We start from the raw sequence: 10,824 nt of genomic DNA on the forward strand, positions 1-10,824 counted from the left end.
GTTTAATTATGCGAGTGTCCTGTCATAGCCTCGTCACTATCTCGTCGAGGGTAGGCTTGACACTTACGGAGTACATTGGGTCAGTTGTACTCATACAATACTCTGCACTTCTTGTGCAATTTTGGTACTGGTCCCGACTATACATGAGGTGCACTAACTCGGATTGTCATTCAGAGACTTGAGGTAGATCTACTGACGTCCGCAGACCTTGAAGTCCCCTTCCTCTTTCCTCTTTTACTGTTCATTTCGTTCAAAACAGTTGTATTTATTTCAGACTCTATTTGTAGAACTTCTAGTAACTCGTGTACTTGTGACACCAGATTCAGGGCTATATTAGATATTTCAGCTGTTATGGTTTTCCGTACTTTACTTCAAAATTTATTTCAGTTATTTTGACTTCTTTATTATTATTTAATTTGAATTGTTAAAAGTTGATAAACTATTCTAATGTTGGCTTGCCTAGCAAGTGAAATGTTAGGCGCCTTCATGGTCCCGATGGTGGGATTTTCGGGTCGTGACAAGTTGCTATTAGAGTACTAGATTGCCTAGGTCTTACGAGTCATGAGCAAGCTTAGTAGAGTCTAGAGGATCGGTACGGAGACATATGTACTTATCTTCTAGAGGCTATGGTGTTTTGGAAAGCTGTCACTTCTTTCTTACTCTGCCATGCGATTTTATTCTATCATTGATGATTGAACCCTTCTATTCTTGTTCTCTCGTAGATGGCGAGAACACGCACTGCATCTACCACTGGACAGTAGCCCCCTGTGTCAGCTACGACTAGGGGCAGGGGTTGAGGCTGAGGTCATGGCATAGGCAGATGCAAATCTCAGCTTAGAGCTCGAATAGCAGCACCAACAGTGGAGCCTCAGGTATATTTTGATGAGGAGGTCCCAGCTCAGACTATACCTGTTAGACCAGCTTAAGTCCCGGAGGGGTTCATATCCACTCTAGTGATTCAGGACGCTCTAGTTCGTTTGGTGGGCCTTATGGAGAGCGTGGCCCAGACCGGTACTTTCTCGGTGGCACCAGCCATCTCTTAGGATAGAGGAGGAGCACAGACTCTCGCTACTCACACTCCGGAGTAGGTGGCTCCCCAGTTTCAAACTCCTGCAACCCCGCTAGTTGGGGTAGTTCGGCCGATTGTTGCAGCACATGTGGTGATATGCCCGCTTTATCTAGTGAGACTATGTTGAGGTTGGATAAGTTCATCAAGCTATTTCCTGTTCTTTTTCAGTGGTGCATCTTCTGAGGACCCACATGATTTTCTGGACCGTTGCCACAAGGTGCTGCGGAACATGGGTATAGTTGAGACCAATGGGGTCGATTTTGTAGCATTTTAACTGACTGGTTCCGCACGGAGATGGTGGATAGATTATATGTTGAGTAGACCAGCTGGGTACTGCACTTACTTGGGATCATTTCTCACAGCTATTTCTAGAGAAGTTCATCCCTGTCACCTTGAGAGAGGAGTATCACAAGTAGTTTGAGCGACTTCAGTAGGGTAGTATGACTGTCACCCAGTACGAGACTCGATTTGTGAACTTAGCTTGCCATGCCACTATCTTGCTTCCTACTGAGAAAGAGCGAGCGAGGAGATTTATTGATGGGCTCACTTACACTCTTAGGATTCAGATGGCCAAGGAGACATGTAGTGATATTTCCTTCTAGATGGTTGTTGATATTTCAAGATGTATCGAGTTGGTTCGTGCTCAGGAGAGGGGGTCGATGTTATATAAGAGGCCCCGTTATTCCGGTGGTTTCAGCGATGCCTCATCTAGAGGTAAGGGTGCTTTTAGTAGATGCCATCCTCCTAGGCCATTTCATTCAGCGCTTCAGGCATTCCACAGTCCTTCAGGGAGCCGTGGTCCTTACGTGCTTCATTTTGGATAGCCAACCTACAGTGCACCACGAGCTCCTATCAGTGCACCTCCAATATAGAGCTATCAGAGTGGTTATTCCAGTTCTCAGGTCCAGTTCCAAGGAAACGTATAACAACAGGGCTCTCGTGCCATGATTCCAGCACTGGTTGCTCCACCACCCACTTAGCCAGCTAGAGGCATGGATCAGGCAGCCAGATGTGGAGGTCATGCCATTAGAGGTGGAGGCCAGGCCATTAGAGGTGGAGTCCAGCCAGCTAGAGGCCATCCCAGCGATGTAGTTATGAGTGGTGTGGCCCAGCCCCGATGTTATGCTTTCCCAACTAGGCCTGAGGCCGAGTTATCTGATGCCATTATCACAAGTATTGTTTCCGTTTGCCATAGAGATGCTTTAGTTCTATTTGATTCGGGATCTACTTATTCCTATTCGTCATCCTATTTTGCTGCATATATGGTTGTGCCTCGTGATTCCTTGAGTGCTCCCATGTATGTGTCCACGCCCGTGGGAGATTCGATTATTGTAGATCTTGTCTATCGCTCGTGTGTGGTTACCATTGGGAGTCTTGAGACTAGTGTAAATCTTCTACTCATCGATATGGTAGATTTTGATGTCATCTTGGGTATGGATTGACTGTCACCTTGTCATGATATATTGGACTGTCACGCCAAGATGGTGACCTTAGCCATGGTGGGGTTGCCTCGATTCGAGTGGAGGGGGACTCATGGACACTCTACCAGCAGAGTTATTTCTTATGTGAAGGCTCGACGTATGGTCAAGAAGGGGTGTCTATATTATTTGGCCTATGTACGTGATTCTAGTGCAGAGGTTCCATCTATGGATTCAGTACCAGTTGTTCGTGAGTTTCCAGAAATATTTCCTGCAGACCTGCCGGGAATGCCACCCGACAGGGATATTGATTTATGTATTGATTTGACTCCGGGCACTCAGTCTATTTCTATTTCGTCATACCATATGGCCCCGCGTAAGTTGAAGGAATTGAAGGAGTAGTTGCAAGATTTACTTGATAAGGGCTTCATTAGACCTAGTGTCTCACCCTGGGGCGCGCCCATGTTTTTCATGAAGAAGAATGATGGGTCGTTGGGGATGTGTATAGACTATCGACAGTTGAACAAATTCACTATCAAGAACAAGTATCCATTGCCGAGGATCGGTGACTTATTTGATCAGCTTCAGGGTGCCAAAGTGTTTTTGAAGATTGATTTGAGGTCTGGCTAACATTAGTTGAGAATTAAGGCATCTGATATCCCTAAGACAACTTTTCGGACTCGGTATGGGCATTATGAGTTCCTAGTGATGTTATTTGGGTTGACAAATGACTAGCAACATTCATGGATTTGATGAACCGGGTGTTCAAGCCCTACTTGGATTATTTTGTGATTGTATTTATTGACAATATCTTAATTTACTCCCGCAGCTGAGAGGAGTATGGGCAGCATTTTTGGATTGTACTTCAGACTCTGAGAGATAGCCAGTTATATGACAAGTTTTCAAAGTGTGAGTTTTGGTTAGACTCAGTCGCCTTTTTGGGACATGTTGTATCGGCAAAGGGCATAAAGGTGGATCCCAAGAAGATTGAGGCAGTTCAGAACTGGCCTAGACCTACTTCAGCTACAGATATTCGGAGTTTCCTGGGTTTGGCGGGTTATTATCGTCGGTTCATGGAGGGGTTTTCATCTATAACATCCCCCTTGACTAGATTGACCCAGAAGGGTGCCCCGTTCAGATGGTCGGGCGAGTGTGAGTTGAGCTTTTAAAAGCTCAAGACTGCTTTGACTACGACGCCAGTGTTGGTGTTTCCCACCGGTTCAGGATCCTACACGGTGTATTATGATGCATCTCGTATTGGGCTCGGTGTAGTGTTGATGCAAGATGGCAGGGTGATTGCATGCGTGTCGCAGCATTTGAAGGTTCATGAGAAGAATTATCATGTTCATAACTTAGAGTTGGCAGCCGTTGTTCATGCGCTGAAGATTTGGAGGCACTATCTTTACGGTGTGCCGTGTAAGGTATTCATGGATCATCGGAGTCTACATTATTTGTTCAAACAAAAGGATCTCAACTTAAGGCAGAGGAGATGGCTGGAGCTGTTAAAAGATTATGATATCACCATTTTGTATCATCCATGGAAGGCCAATGTGGTGGCCGATGCCTTGAGTAGAAAGGCTGTGAGTATGGGCAACCTTGCGTACATTTCAATTGGTGAGAGGGCGCTTGTTGCAGATGTTCAGGCTTTGGTCAATCAGTTTGTGAGGTTAGATATCTTAGAGCCCAATCGTGTTTTAGCTTGCACAGTTGCTCGGTCTTCCTTGTATGAGTGCATCAGACATTGTCAGTACGATGATCCTCATTTGCTTGTCCTTAAGGACACAGTGCGTCACAGTGGTGCCAAGCAGGTTACGGTTGGAGATGATGTGATTTTGAGTATGCATGGCCATATTTGTGTGCCTAATGTGGATGGGCTTTGAGAGTTGATCCTCGAGGAGGCCCATAATTCCTGGTATTCTATTCATCCGGGCGCCGCCAAGATGTATCAGGACTTGCGACAACATTATTGGTAGAGGAGGATGAAGAAGGATGTAGTTGCATATGTAGCTCGGTGTCTAAATTGTCAGCAAGTTAAGTACGACCATCATAGACCAAGTGGTTTACTTCAGAAGTTAGAGATTCCTAAGTGGAAGTGGGAGCGTATCACTATGGGTTTTGTAGTTGGACTCCCACGGACTCAGAGGAAGTTCGACGCGGTTTGGGTCATTGTGGATAAGTTGACCAAGTCGGCACATTTCATTCCTATGGTAGTTACCTATTTTTTAGAGCGGTTAGCTGAGATCTACATCCGCGAGATCATTCGTATTCACAGTGTGCCCGTGTCTATCATGTCTGATTGAGGTACACTGTTCACCTCGCATTTCTTGAAGGAAGTACAACATGAGTTGGGCACGCAGGTTGAGTTGAGCATATCATTTTATCCCTAGACGGACGGATAGTCCAAGCGCACTATTCAGATATTGGAGGTTATGCTTCGCGCTTTTGTTATGGACTTCGGGTGTTCTTGGGATCAGTTCCTGCCACTTGCAGAGTTTGCCTATAATATCAGCTACTAGTCGAGCATTCAGATGGCTCCCTATGAGGCATTATACGGGAGGCAGTGCCGTTCGTCAGTTGGATGGTTTGAGCCGAGGGAGGATCGGCTGTTGGGTACAGATTTGGTACAGGATGCCTTGGTTAAGGTCAAGATTGTTCAGGATTGACTTCGCACCGCTCAGTCTAGGCAGAGAGTTATGCCGACCGTAGAGTTCGTTATGTTGCATTCATGGTCAGAGAGAAGGTGTTGCTCCGGGTTTTACCCATGAAGGGTGTAATGAGGTTCGGAAAGAAGGGCAAGTTACACCCTAGGTATATCGAACCCTTTGAGATTCTTCTGGGAGTGGGAGAGGTGGCCTACATGCTCGCATTGCCACCTAGTTTATTAGCAGTCCATCCGGTGTTCCATGTGTCCATGCTTCGGAAGTATCACGGTGATCCGTCCCATGTGTTAGATTTCAGCTCAGTCCAATTAGATAAGGATTTGACTTATGAGGAGGAGCCGATGGCTATTCTAGCCCGACAAGTCCGACAGTTGAGCTCTAAGAGTTATCTTTCAGTTCAAGTGCAGTGAAGAGGTCAGTCGATCGAGGCATCCCCTTGGGAGTTCGAGCCGTATATGCGGAGTAGATATCCACACCTTTTCACCAGTCCATGTACTTTTCTATGTCCATTCGAGGATGAACGTTTGTTTTAGAGGTGGAGAATGTGATGACCCGATAGGTCATTTATAGCTTTAACCCTCAATTTTGTGTTTTAAAACCCTGAATAGCTCCGTTTAACCTTTCTCGATTTGCATGTGTAGACTGTATTAAGGTTTTTATGTGAAAAATTGACGAAAAAGTGAAATCGTGCTTTAAAACTCATTTGAGTTGACTTTGGTCAACGTTTTAAGAAAACGGACCTGGATCATTGTTTTGACGGTTCAGGTGAGTCCGTATCATGATTTGGGACTTCGGCGTATGCCAAGAATCGAATTCGAAAGTCCCTAGCTCGAATTATTGCAATTTATTGACAGTTAGAGTCTTAAAGGTTTAAAGAAATAATAAGTTTGACTATGTTGCTACGAGGTTTGTATTTTGGTTCCGGAACTTGGTATAGGTTCATTTATGTATTTATGACTTGTCTGCAAAATTTGGTGCAAAACGAAGTTGATTTGACGTAATTCGGACGTCCGATTGAAATATTGAAAGTTCTTAAGTTTTGTTGAAAATTTCATTTGTTTTGGTATCCGATTCGTAGTTTTAGGTGTAACTTTAGTATTTTTATCGCGCGAGTGAGTTAGTATGATGTTATTGGACTTGTGTACATGTTTGGTTTGGAGCCCCGAGGGCTCGGGTGAGTTTCAGATAGGCTTTGAAGTGGTTTTGAACTTAGGAAAAATTGTGGGTGAATCTGGTTCTGGTGCAAGTTTTTAATCTCACAATTGCGAGGTCAGTGTTCGCATTTGCGAACATTCAAATTCCTGTCATGTTCGCATTTGCGAACTAATTCTTCGCATTTGCAAAGAGGGGATGAGTCAGCAATAGATCGCATTTGCGATCAAAAGGCCGCATTTGCGGAGTCCCAGAGTTCGCATTTGCAAACAAATCATCGCAAATGCGATGATAGCAGAGATGTGAGCATCTTCGCATTTGCGGGGTTCGTAATTGCAAACTCCAGGTTGCAATTGCGACATCTGCGCCTGGACAAAAGCTGAGAAAAATGGGATTTTAGCTATTTCTCTCAAAATTCTCAACTCTAAACACCTTAGAGACGATTTTCCCAAGAGCTTTTCTTCCTAAATTCATTGGTAAGTGGATCTAATATACTTTATTTCAATTTCCTATTTCATTTCATAAGATTTTGACCTTAAATCTAGGATTTTCATAGTAAAAATTAGGGATTTGGGTAAAATTAGGGACTTTTATAAAATTGAAATTTAGACCTCAAATTAAGGTCGCATTTCGAATTGAACTACATAACCGGGCACGTGGTGAATGGGTGATCGAGTATTGGTCTGAACCTTGGGTTTTGACTAAGCGGGCCTGGGAGTTGTTTTGTTGACTTTTTCAATAATGATCTAAATTAAACCTCTTCGTGGGTAGTTACTAAGGCTTATTTTAAATTGTTTGGTTGATAATTTGCTAGATTTAGTTGGTTCGGAGGCTTGTTCGAAAGACAGGTCATAGTTGAACTTTGAATTGGTTGCGGAGCGAGGTAAGTGTCGTGGTGAACCTTGACTTGAGGGATTAAGACTTGTTTGCCTATTTGTTACGTGTTAATGTGTGAGTACAACGTATATGTGAGGTGATGAGTACTTATGCGTTGTTATTGGGTTAAAGCATGGTGGTAGAACTTGTTTCCTTGAAATTTATTGCCTCTTTAATTATGACATCCATGCTTAGGTTAGATTATTACTATATGATTGCTCCTTCCGTAATTATGGATTAATTGGTAATGTTTGAGTATTTTTGGAAGTTGAGGTTTGGTATTTTGGATTCATAATTGACGTAAAGTACGTCCCTTGCGTTATTTATTTCCCAAATTTGTGTATTCATTACGACATGGTAAGGGAGAGTGTTAAAGCACGAACAGTGATGCCTTGCCATTTCATTTCTTTCTTTACTGATTAATACATGGTGAGGAAGAAAATTAAAGCACGAAGGATTATGCCGTGCCAATCTATATAAGTTATTCACTGTTACATGGTGAGAACGAGAGTAAAAGAACGAAGGGTGATGCCGTGCCATTTCATTTCTCTTATGCCATCATTTCATGGTAAGGATGAGTGTAAAAGCACGAAGGGTGATGCCGTGCCATTTTCATATTGTATGTTATTTGTCCTCTTTGGTTGATGATTTATTTGACTGTCTGTGTTGTCTTTCCTATTGTAGTTATCGTATCTTTTTTCCCTTTCTCATGCCCCCTCCCAAATGTACATATTAAATCTCTATTTTGTTGCGGTTAGGTACATATAGTTATGTTTGTACAAGTTTAATTATGTGAGTGTCCTGTGATAACCTCGTCACTACCTCGTCGAGGTTAGGCTCGACACATATGGAGTATATTGGGTCGGTTGTACTCATACTACACTATGCACTTTTTGTGCAGATTTTGGTACTGGTCCGAGCAGTACGTGAGGTACACTAGCTCGGATTATCATTCGGAGACTTGAGAGGTAGATATGCTGACGTTCGCAGACCTTGAAGTCCCCATCCTATTTCCTTTTTTACTGTTCATTTCGTTCGAAACAATTGTACGTATTTCAGACTCTATTTGTAGACTTCTAGTAGCTCGTTCACTTGTGACACCAGATTCGAGGTTGTATTAGTTATTTCAGTTGTTATGGTTTTCCGCACCTTACTTCAGAATTTATTTTAGTTATTTCGGTTTCTTTATTATTATTTAATTTGAACTGTTAAAAGTGGATAAACTATTCTAACGTTGGCTTGTCTAACAAGTGAAATGTTAGACACCATCACGACCCCGAGGGTGGGATATTCGGGTCTTGACAATACACTATTAACGTTAAACCATAGTTAATTAATAGAGATTCTCAAAACAATTTATCACTTAACCATGGGAGAACATGAGCAACAATGGTGAATTTGGGAAAACTTGGAGATAAATTTGCACATATCATATGCAAACTCAACCCTTAATATCTTCGTTAATGGGTTCTTCTTTTTCACTTTGCTGAAATGACAAAATCTTATGAATGTAAAACTACTCTGTGCTTAATTGAACAACAATACAAAGTAATGTTTGAAAGAGGACATTAAAATCTTAAATTTGTAGTAAATCTACTATCAGGCATCAGCCTTGACAAAATAACAAGCGGCGATTAATACAAAACAAATCTCCAAGTCCTAGCATTAGAGTCTAAAATTTCATCTTGCCCAATGAAGGAGCCCCGTTGTTTTTGGGATCTTTACATAAATAGCCGGATGGATTTACTGTTTACTTTTTAGTTGGTATATATATACATGATTCATATATATTGTATGGAGTGATTCATATATATTGTATGGGGTAAAATTAGTTGATAGCAAGTGGCTAAATAGCGAAGTGACACATGGAACCGAGAAATGACAAAAGATGAGTCGGCGGATAATCGACACTGATTATGAAGTACATAACCGATACAGGATGGATCCCGAAGGAAGCACAACCGATGGTAAAGATTCAAAGTCTTGACATCAGATATTATTTAATGAGCAGTCGTTATAGAGAATATCTGCATTCAAAGCCCGTCGTTATGCACCCATCAATGGCATTTTTGTTCTCATTCAAGAGGAGCTTGATTTTAGGATCTTGTCTCCCTAAGGATAGCTATAAATATGAGGATTGATAACTCTTGTAAGGACATGGACTATTCTGCACACAGAAGCTATAGCAAATTGTTTTACGCTCAATCTACAGAATTTTATCATTGCTTTTGCTTTTGCCCTAGGAAAGACCTAGCTTAAAATCAGGCTTGCTAATTTTTTTAATTTTAGTTGCTAATCTTATTTTTGTTCTAATTTCTTTATCATTTTCGGATGTCTATAAACCATGCTATAAATTCAACTGTACTATTTTACGAGTAAACAATTTGGCATCCACGTGGTCCATAGACAACATAGTAATTGCTTTGATCCGTTCGTTTGTTACTAACCAATTTTGTTTTTTTCTTTAAGTAAAAGTCAGATATGACAAAAAACGATGTCAATAATGTTCACAACATTAGAGCACACGATGAATGGGAAGAGGTGTCTCAGCATGATGATTCCATCAACTAAACCCGCAACGATGTGGATGAGATAACCCTGGTTCGCGAAGGACAATATACTCTATATGTGCGGGGCCCAACTCTTGATGATGCGGAGGACGAATACATTGCGCAACATATGGAGTAGCCTCGGGTGAATGGGTGATCGGGTTTTGGTCCGAACCTCGGGTTTTGACTAAGCGAGTCTGGGGTTGACTTTTGTTGACTTTTTCAATAATGATCTAAATTGAACCTCTCTCTGGGTAGTTTCTAAGGCTTATTTTAAATTGTTTGGTTGATAACTTTCTAAATTTGGTTGGTTCGGAGGCTTGTTCGAAAGGCAAGGCCGTAGTTGAACTTTGAATTGGTTGCGGAACGAGGTAAGTATCATGGTTAACCTTGCCTTGAGGGATTAAGAATTGTTTGCCTATTTGCTACGAGTTAATGTGTAGGTACAACGTATATGTGAGGTGATGAGTACTTATACGATATTGTTGGGTTAAAGTATGGGGGTAGAACTTGTTTCCTTGTGATTTATTGCCTCTTTAATTATGACAAACATGCTTAGGTTAGATTATTACTATATGATTGTTCCTTCCGTAATTATGGATTAATTGGTAATGTTTGAGTATTTTTAGAAGTTGAGGTTTGGTATTTTGGATTCATAATTGATGTAAAGTATGTCCCTTGCGTTATTTATTTCTCGAATTTGTGTATTCATTACGACATGGTAAGGGAGAGTGTTAAATCACAAACAATGATGCCTTGCCATTTCATTTCTTTCTTTACTGATTAATACATGGTGAGGAAGAAAATTAAAGCACGAAGGATTATGCCGTGCCAATCTATATAAGTTATTCACTGTTACATGGTGAGAACGAGAGTAAAAGAACGAAGGGTGATGCCGTGCCATTTCATTTCCCTTATGCCATCATTTCATGGTAAGGATGAGTGTAAAAGCACGAAGGGTGATGCCGTGCCATTTTCATATTGTATGTTATTTGTCCTCTTTGGTTGATGATTTATTTGTCTGTCTGTGTTGTCTTTCCTTTTGTAGTTATCGTATCCTTTTTCCCTTTCGCATGCCCCCTCCCAAATATACATATTAA

The sequence above is a fragment of the Nicotiana tabacum genome, chromosome 17 (assembly GCF_000715075.1).
Source record: "Nicotiana tabacum cultivar K326 chromosome 17, ASM71507v2, whole genome shotgun sequence".
Lineage (NCBI taxonomy): Eukaryota > Viridiplantae > Streptophyta > Magnoliopsida > Solanales > Solanaceae > Nicotiana > Nicotiana tabacum.